Source organism: Otolemur garnettii, unplaced genomic scaffold (genome assembly GCF_000181295.1).
Source record: "Otolemur garnettii isolate 467f Iridium unplaced genomic scaffold, OtoGar3 scaffold00214, whole genome shotgun sequence".
Lineage (NCBI taxonomy): Eukaryota > Metazoa > Chordata > Mammalia > Primates > Galagidae > Otolemur > Otolemur garnettii.
The window spans coordinates 1,339,860-1,355,469 of record NW_003852609.1 but is presented as its reverse complement, the minus strand read 5'-3'; the positions used below and the strand labels follow the sequence as shown (position 1 = coordinate 1,355,469).

Here is a 15,610-nt window from a genome sequence, read left to right as displayed (position 1 = left end):
AAAAAAAAAAAAAAAAAAAGAAAGAAAGAAAGAAAAAATAAAAATTAGCCAGGGCTTTGTGGGGAGCACTTGCACTCCCAGCTACTTGGGAGGCAGAGGCAAGAGGATGACTCAATAAATAAATAAATAAATAAATAAAAGAGGATGACTCAAACCCAGGAGTTGAGGTTGCTGTGAGCTGTGACACCATAGCACTCTAGCCTGGGTGACAGAATGAGACTCTGCTTCACAATAAATAAGTACCTGAATAAGTAAGTTTCTAGGAGCCATAGGAATCCGTGTCTGGAAGTGAAATATCTGAGCTAAAATTGGTGCCTCTCAGTGGAAAGCCATCCTGGGAACCTTGAAACTGTCCTATTTAAAGGGCTCCCTCCCCGGCCTCCCAGGGTTGGCCTTGCCAGTGCTGTTCACCAGAGGAGGTGTCTGTGCCTCTCCCATGCTGCGTGCCTCGCAGGGACTCTGAGGGGCAGGTCAGGGAGCTCCTGGTCCTGTGACTTTACTGCTGCCAGGTTCACAGGGTCTTTGAAAGTCTGCGTTGAATGTGGAAAAAAGATTGTTTTCTCCCACAACATCGTGATAATGTCACTCCATTTTTTCTTCTTGTGGTCCTTACAATAGTATGTCACAGTCATGTAGATGAATCTGAAAAACTTTTCCTTCGGCCCTTTCCCCCCTTTAAGGTCTAATCCCTTTTCCCCTTTTTTTGATGAGGTAATTAGGGTGCTATCCTTAGGACAGATGTTTCGGGAGGGGTCACAGTCACCCTGCAGCCCCCTCACTGACCTCACAACTCTTTGTTGAACCCCTGGTATGCAGCAGGCCCTGTGCTAGGTTCTGGGGATATCACAACACCTGGGTGCCCCCCCAGGAGAGTATATTGTGTGTACTTGTGTGAGCATGCACAGGTGTGCCACACTTGCAAAGTAGGATGTAATTTATATAAACACAAGAAGAGCTGGGTGTGGCGGCTCACACCTGTAATCCTAGCAGTCTGGGACATGAGGCAGGTGGAGTGCCTGAGCTCGGGAGTTCTCGACCAGTCTGAGCAAGAGCAAGAACCCCGTCTCTACTAAAATAGAAAAACTAGCTGGGCACCTACTACTTGGGAGGCTAAGGCAAGAGGATCACTTGAGCCCAAGAGTTTGAGGTTGCTGTGAGCTTTGATGACTCCACTGCACTCTAGCCAGGGTGACAGAGTGAGACTCTGTCTTGAAAAAAATAAAAATAAAAATAAATAAATAAAACCATGCTTGTGGAGTATCTTTAAACATAAAGAAAGTTTCCCCCCACTACACCAGCAGTCCAGCCCAGTAATGAAGAGAGTGATCTAGGGTTGGAGTTGTGGTTTCCAATTCCACGACCACTACTATTATTATTCTTCTAGGAACATTTCTTTGCCTCTATGAGCTTCAGTTATCTAACCTGCAAAATGGGAATGACAACTGTTTCTGCTTATCAGGATTGTTTTGGGAATTAAGACGAAAGTATGTAAAGCACCTACTATAATGTCTGGCAAATTGCCAGTACTTAATAATTACAGTCAGTAGCTGACAGTTGAGTCTTTGCTATGTACTGAGGACAGCTTTAGGGACTTTGTCACATTTTAATTCATTTCGACTTTACGACAACCATTTAAGATGGGAACCATGTTGACAAGTCAGTGGGTACAGAGGTTCTGGAATCTGACCAAAGTTGTTAAAGTTACAAAGTAGAATGGTGTAGTTATTAAAAATGTTACTACTGTTTTCATTATTAATAATATTTCCTGGCATCCAACCTGGTAGGGCCTAGTTTTTTCTGAGTTCTCTGGATTACACAACAAGAAGCAGCTTGTGCTCCAGTAGCGTTTGCAAAAGAGGACTGGATTTTCTTGATTCGCGCTTTGGCAGAATTTTATAGGTGTGGTTTCATCTATTCATCACCAGATGGCAGTATATAGTGGTAACTGCACACAATTTTCAGAAAGGCTCAGAATCTGGAGAAGTACAGCACAGATAGTGTGGGAGCTTTGTTTTGCAATGTGGCAAAATTAAGGAGTAGGTGACGTGGTCAGTATTTCAGATGGCTACCAACACCTTTAAGCCTGGTGGCCGTGGCACCACCATCTGGCAGGGCATGGGGTGGAATATGGTGTGGCCAAAAGGCTCCTGCAATTCCACAGAGGCCTGTTTTCATACAATGACTGCACAGCAGAAGCCTGAATGGGAGCTGCTGGGTTTCTCTTTTGCCACCTGCTAGTTTGGGCAATAACTGTGCAGAAAGGTCTGGGGAGGAAGGGCATAAGGGGTTGGGAGGGGTCCTTCCCCTAGGCTGGACACGACACTGCTGGGCCTGTCCATGAGGCCCTCCTCTTCTGTGGCCGACCTTGAGCTTCCCCTCAATCCTCTGGGCTGCCAGTGGTGTGAACCCATCTTCTGGATGGGGGCACTAGGCCATGGACTGGAGGTAAAGATAAGCCACAAAATCGACATGGCCCAAGAGAAGGTTGGGGGCAAGAGGCTCATTATTTGTATTTAAAATAACCTCAGAACATTGTGAGTGAAAAGGCAAAACCTGTGTGAATTGTTAGATTGAAACAGTAACTTGTGGTCAGCTTGTCCTAGATGCTCACCAGCCTCCCAGGTCCCCCCCCCCCCATCCCTGTGGTGACTGCTTTAGGGAAAAATAAAGTTTGAGAAGCTATGCCCCCATTCTCTGGATTGTAAACTCCTAGCAGTAGGTTTCTGTCTGGGGCAGATGAGATGTGATTCATTACGGAATAAAGACCAGTGTTTTGAGTGTGGACCAGGTGGGGCGTTGGTAGATGCAGAGAGGAGCAGAGGTTGTGAGGAACGCACGTGGGTCTGAGTGGGACCTGACAAGCTGAGGCTGCTGGCGGGGATCCCACTTTGAGAACCACAGCTTTATTGCTTTGAGGAAACAAAGGCAGTTCAGGCCTCCCTGCTGTGTTGTGCTGGAGGGCAGCATCCTAAGAACCCTCGTGGCTTGGTGTGTCCTGAGCACATCAGTGGGGTTGCTACCATTGGTGCTGCCTCCTTTGGGTGACGACATGGCCCAAACCAAGTTGGCCAACACGATCTTTTGGTTAGAACAATGTTTTGGTCATAAACCAGTACCTGTAGTCACTGTTCCGAATCCCACCCCCAGCTAGTTCAGTTTTAACAATTCTCTTAAATATTTAAATATTTTGTCAGAGGCCAGGTGCAGTGGCTCACACCTGTAATCTTAGCACTCTGGGAGGCCAAGGCAGGTGGACTGCTTTGAGCTCAGGAGCTCAAGACCAGCTTGAGCAAGAGCGAGATCCCAGTTCTACTAAAAATAGAAAAACTGGCCATATGTCGTGGCAGGTGCCCGAAGCCCCAGCTACTCAGGAGGCTGAGGCAAGAGGATTGCTCAATCCCAAGAGTTTTAGGTTGCTGTGTGCTGTGATGATATCATGGACTCTACCTAGGGCAACGTGGTGAGACTCTGTCTCAAAAGTAAATAAATAAATGCAAATTTTTGTCCATGTTTCAGAATTTGCTTTGTAACATTTTCTGATTCATGTTCAGCCTATTATCTTTCTCCATGGGGCTTGCTGCAGAGAACACTTGGAATAAACCAAGCTCTGATAATATAGGATTCACTATAACCACCTAGGTGTTTAATATCCTGGCCAAAGGTTTTCTGTGTAAGTTACTAAGTAATATACAGTAAGAGTCTTGGACTTTGTGAAAATTGTTATTTTCTGATGTGCCTGCTGTTCTTGCTGGTGAAGGACTTTAGCCCCACGGTCATCAACTTCTCTTCCCTTTCCCACCTCACATCAGGTTGTTTGCCTGTAGTGTCACTATAGGACAAGTCTCCTAGTGTCCCTTCCAAGCACCTAAACTCTTCCTATATGTCATTTTATTCTTTCTTTCTTTTTTTTTGAGACAGAGTCTCATCTGGTCACCCTCAGTAGAGTGCTATGGTATCACAGCTCACAGCAACCTCCAACTCTTGGGTTTAAGCAATTCTCTTGCCTCAGCCTCCCAAGTAGCCGGGACTACAGGTACCCGCCACAATGCCTGACTATTTTTTGTTGCAGTTGTCATTGTTGTTTAGCTGGGCCAGGCCAGGTTCGAACCTGCCAGCCTTGTTGTATGTGGCTGGTGCCATAACCATTGTGCTACAGGTGCCCAGCTGATATATGTCAATATTCTAAAACTGCCACAAGAGAGAGGAAAAGGGGCCTATGGACCTTCCTAATGTTTTCAGTAATTGCATGAAAATACTGAACACCGTCACTGGGTGTGAGCGATGGTTATAAAATAAGTTTAGATGTTCTTCATGGCTGCTAAAATACGGAAGGTACCTCCCAGTGTTGATGTAGGCATCAGGTCCTGTGAATCCATTCTCCGTTATCAATACAGTTTGGGGAAGTTGATTTTTAGTATACCCTTAAATGCCTCAGTGAGGCTCCAATTCAACGGGTTAAGACAAATATTTAAAACCCTTAGAGCTGGCAATCCAGGTATCCCCTAGGGCTTGTCAACGTGCCTTTGAAGCATATGTTGGGAGTCATAAAAGTTTGCAGAGATGGCTCCGAAGAGAAAGTGGCTGAGACCATAGTGAGAGCTGAACTTATACATGTACTCTTGTACACAACCTTAGATTTTCTTGGACACAACCAATGGTACAGAATTAGATGCTTCCTCCAAAGTGTGCTACTTGGGTAGAACCGGTTATGGGATAAAACAATAGATCATGTCATTCAAAACTGAACCCAGCATGTTGTTGACTCAAGATGCAGACCCCGCTCCCCACAGGAGACAGGGAAGGGCATGACCTGGGCTTTTAGTTTCTGAGTATGGACAAGTGTACTTTATAGAGTTCTCAGATAACATAAACATAGTTTACTTGAGAAGAAGATTTTAAAATTTAAAATGAAGATGGTCTTTTTCAATCAATAGAGAAGTTCTGTGTCTTTTTCCTGTGGGATGCAGTGAACCCTGTTCGCTCACACTCTTGACCCATTGCAATAACATCATCTGACAAACTCATCTCCACTCAGCTGGTGATGCTGATTTGCCTGACTTCGGTTCACGTTACAAAGGCAGCCCAGCCTCGAGGGTTGTTATTAAGGTATTGGCTTGAAAACCTCAGAGGCACCCGAGGCATTACTGCATGAGCACTTTCCTTTTTATGTTTGAGAAGGGTTGGTCAAATTTATGGATAGCAGGTTGTAGTATATTAAGAAATATGTTTGGTTTTCGTCACTGGTTCCTGGCAGGGAGCACCTAAAACTCCTTGGTAGAGTGCTAGGGCATCATAGCTCCCTTGGAAGTTCCCCAGTGATAAGAGTATCTTTTGTTATTCACAATGAGCCCCTTTCTTCATGCCTGGGTCTGCACTAATGAGGTCACTTAGGGTGGAGACAGTCAAGAAAAAGACCAACTTTCAGCCCCATCTGTCAGCTTCCGGGGAAGGGTTGGAGCTTCCTAAAGACAAGCTCTATGAAATCTCTTAGACAATGTCCTTTAATGCATTTCTGGGTTAGTGAGCTGCATCCAGGTACTTGGAGGGTGGTGCACCCTGATTCCACCAGGACAGAAGCCCCTACACTCAGCACCCCTCTGGGCTCCCCCATATACCTCTCCATCTGGCTATCCATCTTTATCCTTTGTAATAAACTGATGAATGTAAGTGAAGGGTTTCCCGAAGTTCTCTGAGCCATTCTAGCAAATTATTGAGCCCGAGAAGAGAAGTTCTGGGAACCCTGATACGTAGGTGGTTGGCTGTAAGTACTAAAGGTCTGGACATGCGACTGGTATTTGTGAGGTCTGATGCTAACTCCAGGTAGAGAGTGTAAGAACTGAATTATATTCTGGGATACCCAGCTGGTGTCCAGAGAGTTGAAAAACCCCACCCATTTGCCATCAGAAGTGAAGTGTAGTGTGGACGTACAAAAAGAAGAGACAGTGGGGTTTTTCTCAGAAGGGTTGAGAAGAGGAAGAAGACTTAACAATTCAATACTGTAAGCGAGTGGGCTCTGAAGTCAAAATCTGGAGTGCTAAAAACTGGGTGTCGGCTGGGTGCGGTGGCTCACACCTGTAATCCCAGCACCCTGGGAGGCCAAGGCAGGTGGAGTGCCCGAGCTAATGAGTTTGAGACCAGCCTGAGCTACAGTGAAGCTCTGTCTTTGAAAATAGCTGGGCTTTGTGGAGGGTGCCTGTAGTCTCAGCTACTAGGGAGGCTGAGGCAAGAGTTTGCTGTGAGCTATGACACCATAGCACTCTAACAAGGATGACAAAGTGAGACTCTCTCAAAAAGAAAAAAAAAAAACTGGGTGTGTTTGAGTAAGCCACTTAACTTCTCTGAATCTCAACAGTTTTGCCAACCATTAGACAGGGAAAATGGGAGCATCTAACTTTTTAGGGTTCTTAGGAGGACCGTATGATTTGAACATGACAGGCCTGGCAGAAAGTGGATCTGGCCAATACAGTGGCATGTTCATTGCCACTGTGAGACTATTCTTTAAACATTGGGTGCTAGTCGCTGTTAGACACAGAAGAAACGGGCAATGTTTTGACCACATCCGCTCTGGAGCCACACAGGAACAGGGACATATCTCTAATTTTGTGTTATCTGGAAGAGGGCAGAAATCTGGCAGAAACCTGTAGCATTTGAAAATGTTAAGCTCCAAAATGATGAGGAAATTTTAGAGGAAGGCATGTGGACAGAAGGTTATATGATAGTCTCATAAGGCTGTAAATAATGACAGTTTTAAAAGCAAGCACAGCTCAGGACCACATGCTTCAAGTCTGAACTGCGTCTCCCACAGATTCACATGTTGAAGCTCTAACCCACTGTGACTGTATTTGCAGACAGGACTTTTTAGGAGGTAATTAAGGTTCAATGAGATCATAAGGGTGTGGTCTTAATCTGATAGGACTGGTGTCCTTATAAGAGAGGAGGGGAGAGAGAGAGAGATCTCTCTTTTGAGTAACTTTGGGAAGGTTAGAACAAGCTTGTGAGCCTAGGTGAGTAGATGATGGTCCTGGTGGATACGGAGCACACCAGGGAAAGGCCATGTGAGGACACAGCAAGGAGGAGACACACAGTAGAGAGAGAGCGCAGGCTGCTCTGCTAAGAAGATCATATCAGAAGTTGGGCTGCAGGTGGAAATGGTAAGGAGGTGGGGGAGGAGACCCAGAGAAAAACCTGTAATCTAGGACCCGGCTGCCATGGCAGGTTTGGATATGGTTTGTTTGGTCCCATCAAGTCTCATGTTGAAATCTGATCCCCAGTGCTGGACATGGGGCCTGATGGGAGGTGTCATAGATAGATTAAAGCCCTCCCTGGAAGGAGGTGAGTGAGTTTTCACCCTCTTAGTTTCCCTAAGAGCTAGTTGTTACAAAGAGCCTGGCACCTCCTCCCTTCCTCTCTTGCCCTGTGCTCTCTGCCTACGGTCTCTCCTTTACCTTTTACCACAAGGCCACCAGCAGAACCTCCCTGAAGCCCTCATCTGATGCAGCTGCTGACACCATGCTTCTTGTACAACCTGCAGAACTGTAAGCCAAATAAACTTCCTTTCTTTATAAATCATTCCTTTGCAACAACACGAATGGACTAACACACTCACCCTTAAACTTGAGCATGTACTAGAGTCACCTAGAGGGTGACATCATACCCAGAGCTGCAGATTTAGTAGAGCTGAGTCAGGGCCTGAGAACCTACATTTCTAACAAGTACCCAGGTAAAGCTGAAGCTGCTGGTCCTGGGACTACATCTGAGAGCCACTGTTCTGTGGGCTTGGCGTTTCCTAGAGAAACCCCAAATCACCTGTGGGGATAGACTGATGAGAAAGCTCTCGAGGTGAAGCTATGATTGAGTCATGCCTCAGCACACATTTTAAAGTTGTATCTCCAAATAGCAAGAGTGAAAGGAAGTATCAGATTCTACTCAAACCTGAATGAGTCAGAAAGAAATGGACTTTGCGGACAGGTCTGCCTACTGGTTGTATGATTTTAGGTAATAAAATCTAGTAAAAGGCTCGGTGCCTGTGGCTCAAGTAGCTAAGGCGCTACTTGGGAGGCTGAGGCAGAAGAATCGCCTAAGCTCAGGAGTTGGAGGTTGCTGTGAGCTGTGACTCCACCGCACCCTACTGAGGGTGAAAAAGTGAGACTCTGTCCCTACAACAACAACAACAACAAAAAAGTAGCTAAGGTGCCAGCCACGTACACCCAAGGTGGCGGGTTCGAATCCAGCCCGGGCCCGCCAAACAACAATGATAGCTGCAACCAAAAAATATAGCCGGGTGTTGTGGCAGGTGCCTGTGGTCTCAGCTACTTGGGAGGCTGAGGCAGGAGACTCACTTGAGCCCAGGAGTTGGAGGTTGCTGTGAGCTGTGATGCCACAGCACTCTACCCAGGGGGACAGCTTGAGTCTCCTATCTCAAAACAAACAAACAAACAAACAAACAAAAAACTCTGGTAAAAGATTGATAGATAGATACTTTGATAAAAAATATAAAGAACAGACTTCCCATGCCTCCACCGGGTGCATAGAAAAATAAAATAGCTTACCTGCTGTGGAGATTGTCCATTCGGTTTCTCTAGAAGTTTAACTTCTCTTCCTGTGACAAAAAAAAGTGGAGAGTTGGGGTCTGTGAGTGGCCTCCTTTCCACAGCCAGAGTGCATCATGAGGGGCGCTGGGCAGTGATGTGGGGATGGAGCTTCCAGCCTGGGATGAGTAGCCCAGTAGGCAAGGAAGCAAGGAGTTTAAATTTTTTTAGATTTTTATGTTCTTTTTTTTTTTTATTTTTTTGAGACAGAGTCTTCAGCTGTCACCCTGAGTAGAGTGCTGTAGTGTCATAGCTCACAGCAATCTCTAACCCTTGGGCTCAAGTGATCCTCTTGCCTCAGTTTTTCTATTTTTAGTAGAGATAGGGTCTTGCTTTTGCTCAGGCTAGTCTCAAACTTCTGAGTTCAAGCTATCCAACTGTCTCAGCTTCCCAGAGTGCTAGGATTACAGGCACGAGCCACCATGCTCTGCCAAGAGGTTTTAAATTTTTCAGGCCAGGTTTGGCCTAGCTGCTAGTACAGGATTCCACCACTCAGGACTAGACAGGGAGTCCCCCATTCTCTAGGCTCAGAGCTCAGATCCCCATTTCCAGGCACAAGCAGACTGCCTTCCTGTGACGGTTTTTTTGAGTGGCTCCACCTTGGGTAAGACCATACACCCTAATCCCTTCTCAGGGACAAAGACTGTAAAGGACAGGATAACTACATTCATTCATTTGTTAATGCACCCATTGCCACCTACCAACTGCCAGCCAGGTACAATCCTCTAGACCTAATTCCCCTAGACAAGGAGTCCACGTGGAGAGTTCTTCGGTTCTTTTCCCTTTCCAGAAGCTCTGGTGCTTTTTACTTTTTCTATATTCCTTTCAAACTTCTAATAAAAGTCCTATCTTACCACTGATCTGTGGTCCGTGGGTTCATTCTTCGAATTCTCAAGCCCAAAGACCTAATGAAGAGGGAAACTCTAGTATCACTGCTGACATTCAGCAGCCAACAAATAATGAACCACAATTTCAGTGTCCCATTTATAAAATAAGACTGCAGTGAAATTTAAATGGTGCTACGTGTAAGCTGTTTATCACACATTGGACATGTTGACTTGTTCAATAACCCAAAGCTATCCACTAGGATGTGAATGTTTATTCCCCCAGAAATTTATATTTTGAAAATTAATTTCCAACGTAATAGTATTAAGAAGTACAGCCTTTTGGGATGGAATTAGTGCTCTTATAAAAAGAGCCCTCAGAGAACTGTCTTGTCCTTTCTGCCAATGAGGTTACAGTGAAAAAAAAAAAAAAGGATGGCTGTGTGGGAAGCAGGTCCTCACCAGACACTGAATCTTCTAGTGCCTTGATCTTGGACTTCCCAGTCTCCAGAATTGTGAGAAATAACTGTCTGTTGTTTATAAACCAACATGGCATTTTTTTTTTATAGTAGCCAGAACAGACTAAGACACCCTAGTTGTTATTACTGTTGATAAACATCACATGACAATGTGCCTCTTCTCTGTTAAGTAAAGTTTCAACAAACAAAAACTGATAGGACCAAATGTAGGTAAAGGAGCTAAGAAAATTTCACCCCAAAATATGACTCCTTGGGATAAAGAATATTTTGAATTAAAGGCCGTTCATGATCAGAAAGCATTAGAAGAGAACTTTCCTCTATCTACAGAAAACCTAAGTAAGCAGATTGGGAATCAAAAGGGGCTGTTGACATGCTTCTAGACCTGGCCCCATGGTCATCTGAAGCATAATACATGTCTCTCAGGTTAATCTACAAATCAGTCCCTTTTCATCCATCTACACATCCCCCTAGCAACCACTTACTGCACCTATACTTGGCACATTCTCCTCCTTCCCTTCCAAAAGCATCTATAAAGGTCTCTGACCATCACTAAGACTTTGGATAATCATTTTTGTGGTTTCCCCAAACGCATGGCATTTAGAGATAAAGCTTTCTCTTATTAATCTACCATAATTGTGAGTTGATCTTTCAGTGAACCAGGTCATGGGAAAAAGGCAGGTTTTGCCCTGATCCCTGCATAGGGACCTGCCCAAAGAGAAACTCCTGTCCAGGAAGGAATGAGTACATGAATGTCCTGCACAGGAAAGAATGAACGAATGTGCCAATCCCTACCCCTCGAACTTTTATATTCCCGTCCACCTGAACCTACATTCTGACTTCCTTTTTGAACTCAGCTCACTCGCATCTGAGTGGAGTAAATGGCATGTTGCCCACACAGAACCTGGACTCTGATTCTTTTTGTTCATGTCTCAGAATAATCTCTCATTTTTGATCATTAACGGTCCCCAAACAAAACAAACTAAAAAAAAAAAATTCAAGGAATTTGTTTTTTGGGGGCGGTATCAAGGAAAGTACCAATTAATAAATGTATAGCCTTTCGATAAAATATGTAATTTAGAAAATGTCTTTGCTTAAAATAAAAATAATGATGTGTGGCACTTAAGAAATTAAACATTCAGATTTACACCAGCTCCTCAGTGATTATTGGAATAATTCATTATATACAGATACAACCTTTTTGAAAAAGGCTCTTATACTCCAAAGTAAACTACGTATTGATATAATAAGCTGTGTCTCAAATTTATCATACAATATTAGAATGACCATATCCTTTCAGTAATTCAATTTCATATTCTTGTTGGCCACATCTTTTCTCTTGCTATTATTTTTTTGTTTAATAACTCCTTAAAATCAAATAGATTGCTCAACTATCACATGATTTCATTGTTCTTAATTTTTACCACAGTACTCATTATTCAATTCAAATGTTACTTGGAAAGGAAGACACAAAAAAAGCAAAGCCCAAATCCTCAGGAAGTGAACCTTCTAGTTGGAGAGGGCAAGAAGAGCTAACAAGTAAACACGCTACTGATAAAAGGTTTCCCCTACTCAGAGCTGGATGGGGACACCCATTTTCTAGGCCTAAACAAATAGACTTTTATCTATCCAAACTGCACCCTCAGAATACAAGACAGACAGGTGAACAGCAATTTTTCCAGCATTTTGTGTAAGCTAAGCCCCTTCTGGAGTGGACCTCCTGCCGTTTTTCTCCCAGAGCTGGAGGAACTGCATTCATTTATTAATACCCTCATTCAGTTTATAATGGAGTCTGTCAACTTTTGGCCAAATAATAATTCCCTAAATAGCATAAAGATCCTGGAAGAAAGACCCTAGATGAAAGACACAGGGATTTCCCACTTGAGCCTCCCCACCCCAGGATCTAGTGCCTTTCATTCCTTCTCTTACTTTCTATCTAATAAATCCTATCTTATCACTGATGTCTGTGGTCCATGGGTTCATTCTTTCAATCTCTGGAAACCAAGGATCTACTGCAGAAAGACATTCTGGCAACACTATTAAGCAGACCACAAGCAATGAAATAGAATAAACACCGACAAAATCCTGGGGTGGTCCCGGACTGGGAGATTGTGCAACTTGGCAGCTTCAGAGAAGCCGACAGAGTGTGAGCCATGCATCCATTGAAAGACGAGGAGAACTGTGACCCGTGGAAAACTAATAATGACTTGGTGTCGTGGGAGGGCCTTTCAGGCAGAGGGACGCGACAAAGGAGGCAGGAAGGGATAGAGTATTGCTTATCTAGAGAGCAAATAAATTCTGAACTCCTGCTCTGTATGCTGGGTACAAGGAAACTGGAGTGAATGGGTCACCACATAGCTCACCTGCCCCACAGAATGACAGCCTTATGTATGGAAGAATGAATATTCTGGATTGCTTGGTGTTTAAAGAGGAGACTCAGGAGGGACAAGCATTTACTTGGAGGACAAGGACTCAAACCAAGGAGCGAGATGAGAAGAGAGAAGAATTCACACCCACAGAGGAAAAAAAACCTCAGTTTAATTCAAGTTGGGGGGGATGGGGAACAAAGGAGGGAGAAGAGAGAAAAAGGGGGCTTGGGGCCCTCCCACTTAAGGGGTGTATGGCACACCTTCTGGGTGCAGGACACAGCTACAAGAGGCACTCTACCTAACAAACTCAAATATTGTTACCTGGTTGTTTGTACCCTCACATTAACCCGAAGTTTAAAAAACAAGTATTCAATGTTTATCTAAAATTCAAAAACAGGGGGCTGGGCGAGATGGCTCACTGGAGCTCAAGAGTTCAAGACTGGCCTGAGCAAGAGTAAGACCTCATCTCTACTAAAAGATCGAAAAACTGAGGCAAGAGGATCACTTGAGCCCAAGAGTTTGAGGTTGCTAGACCTATGACTCCAGGGCACTCTAGCCTTGAGCAACAGTGAGACTTGGTCTCAAAAAAAAGATTTTTTTTTAAAGGTCCATTATAGGAGGTCCAATATCCAAATAACAGAAGTATCAAAGAGAGGGAGGATGAAAACAAGGAGGACAGAAATCCATCACAGAGCAGTGTGAGAAAATCTCACATAATTGAAGGACATGAGTTTCTGGGAAAGGGCTCACCCAGTGCCCAACACAATGGATAAAAGTAGAATCAACACCAAGGCACATCACTGTTATACTTCAGAATGGGGATTAAAAAAAGGACTGTACAGGCGTTCAGAAAGACTAAAACACACACACACACACACACAAAAAAAAAAAACCCCCAGCAACATACAAAGAGCTGGGGATCAGAAAGATCTTGGACTTCTTAAAACACACATACACTTATATAACAAATAATTCTAAGCCTGGTAAGCCTTACCCATTTTGGGGTAAGAAAGAAAGGCTGGGCCCATTGGTCATGCCTGTAATCCTAGCACTCTAGGAGACTGAGGCAGTGAATTGCTTGAGCCTGAGTTTGAGACCAGCCTGAGCAAGAGTAAGATCCCTGTCACTACCAAAAATAGAAAAATTAGCAAGGTATTGTGGCAGACACATATAGTCCCAGCTACTAGGGCAGCTGAGGTATGAGGATCTCTTGAACTCAAGAGTTTTAAGGTTGTTATGAGTTAAGATGATGCCACAGTACTCTACCTAGGGGGACAGAGTGAGATTCTGTCTCAAAAAAAAAAAAAGAGAAAGAGGGTGGTGCCTGTGGCTCAGTGGGTAGGGCGCCAGCCCCATATACTGTGGGTGGTGGGTTCTAATCCGGTCCCAGCCAAACTGCAACAAAAAATAGCCAGGTATTGTAGCAGGTGCCTGTAGTCCCAGCTACTCGGGAAGCTGAGGCAAGAGAATCACCTAAGCCTAAGAGCTGGAGGTTGCTGTGAGCTGTGATGGTACAGCACTCTACTGAGGGCGACAAAGTAAGATTCTATCTCTTAAAAAAAAAGAAGGAAAGAAAGAAAGACAGAAAGATTGCTGAACATTCACCATCCATCCAGTTTTTTCCAGGAGGCTACTGGAAGATATAAACAGCAAATGCCGTGGTAAACCAAAAGGGGATGCCGAGGGATACGGTGTAGGACATTAATTACAGCAGAGACCAAAGTACACCCCAGAATGATGGTGCTGGGAGGTCCCAGAATCCCAGCAACTGAAAAGGCGCCTCATTCGGATTCCAAGAGGTGAGAAGGCTCTGGACAGCCTTCTTCTAAGAGGTAGAATTGACAGAATTAACTCCCTGGTCCCAAACAGAAAAGATTTATACAACAGGGAAAGAATTTGGGGTTGAATCCGTGACCAGGACACAGAACACTCTGTAAATGAAAGTGAGCTTTTTATTACCTCCAGAAAAAGGTTGTACAGGAAAGAAAAGAAGACTATTTGTCTTCTCCGTGAATAGTATTTACATAGTGGCAATATTCAACTAACTAACATTAAAGGAGCGGGTTCAGTGGAGAGTGAGAACATTCCTTCTCAGCCTCTCAGAGCGTTGGGATTATAGGCATGAGCCACTGAGCCTGGGTGGCAGGGCAGAGGGCTAGTGAGTTATCTTCTTCTAGGGCGGGAGATAGTACCTAAAACTGGAAAAAAAAAAATCAAGAAATGCTAATGACACATTCATTTAAGGAGAAAGAGAAATAAGCAGAACAATGAGCTAGGAGCTGTGATTTTTTTGAGCAAAGAGAAAAGTGCTTCCAGGTAAGGACTCCGGGCTTCCTGTGAAGATTTGGGAACCAATTTAATTCCTAAGAGCAAAGTCGTGAGAAAGAGTTATTTAGATTCTAGAAGGCAATGACAGCCATGCTTCTGAAAAAGCCTACTCACTGTATTTTTTTCTTTTTTTGAGACAGAGTCTCACTTTGTCACCCTCAGTAGAGTACCGTAGCATCACAGCTCACAGCAACTGCCAACTCTTAGACTCAAGCGATTATCTTGCCTCAGCTTCCCAAGTAGCTGGGACTACCGGCACCTGCCACAACGTCTGGCTATTTTTAGAGCCGGGGTCTCACTCTTGCTCAGGCTGGTCTCTAACCTGTGAGCTCAGGGCAATCCATGCCCCTCAGTCTCTCGGAATGCTGGGATTACAGGCATGAGCCACCAAGCCTGGTCTCACTCTATGTTTTTAGCCTACATTATTTATTAAACATCTAGTGCTGTGGGCCAGGCCATGTACTAGCAGTGATCACAGCAAGATGAGTAAGACATAAAGCTTAGTAAGGTGAGTAAAATGCAAGAATGATTACAATCCAGTGATGTACTAGAGATTATACACAAAATACTATGAAAATGGGGGGAGGGGCCTAGCAATCAACCTTTCAGAATATTCTAGAGCTGTGCAGTCCAAATGCTAACTACTAGCCACATGTAACTATTTAAATTACTTAAAATTAGTGCTTGCTTCTGTAGCACATATACTAAAATTTGAATGATACAGAGAAGATTAACATGGCCCCTGTGCAAGGATGACATGCAAATTCTTGAATGTTCCATATTTTTATTAACCTGGATGGAGTTGAAACACATTCTTCTTAGTAAAGTATCATAAGAATGGAAAAGCAGGGCAGTGCCTGTGGCTCAGTGGGTAGGGCGCTGGTCCCATATACTGAGGGTGGCAGGTTGGAACCTGGCCTCGGCCAAACCGCAACAAAAAATAGCCCGGGGTTTGTGGTGGGTGCCTATAGTCCCAGCTACTCAGGAGGCTGAAGCCTAGGAGTTGGAGCTGTGAGCTCCACAGC

General features: G+C 44.3%; 1 protein-coding gene and 1 non-coding gene across 4 annotated transcripts in view; one reads left to right on the top strand and one right to left on the bottom strand.

The window, feature by feature from the left end:
* The window catches only part of CUNH4orf19 (chromosome unknown C4orf19 homolog), a 105,510-nt gene that overhangs the window by 16,506 nt on the left and 73,394 nt on the right, over positions 1-15,610 (bottom strand). For 2 of the 3 annotated variants that reach the window (XM_023507991.1, XM_003801625.3), the window contains exon 1: positions 8,550-8,769. The gene's annotated coding sequence lies outside the window, so the exon portion shown is untranslated. Of the gene's footprint in view, positions 1-8,549; positions 8,770-15,610 lie in introns of those variants that run through there. The other variant, XM_023507990.1, reaches the window with a different exon arrangement.
* On the top strand, positions 15,266-15,371 carry LOC111722117. The gene has a single exon (XR_002771052.1). It is a non-coding gene; the product is annotated as a U6 spliceosomal RNA (small nuclear RNA).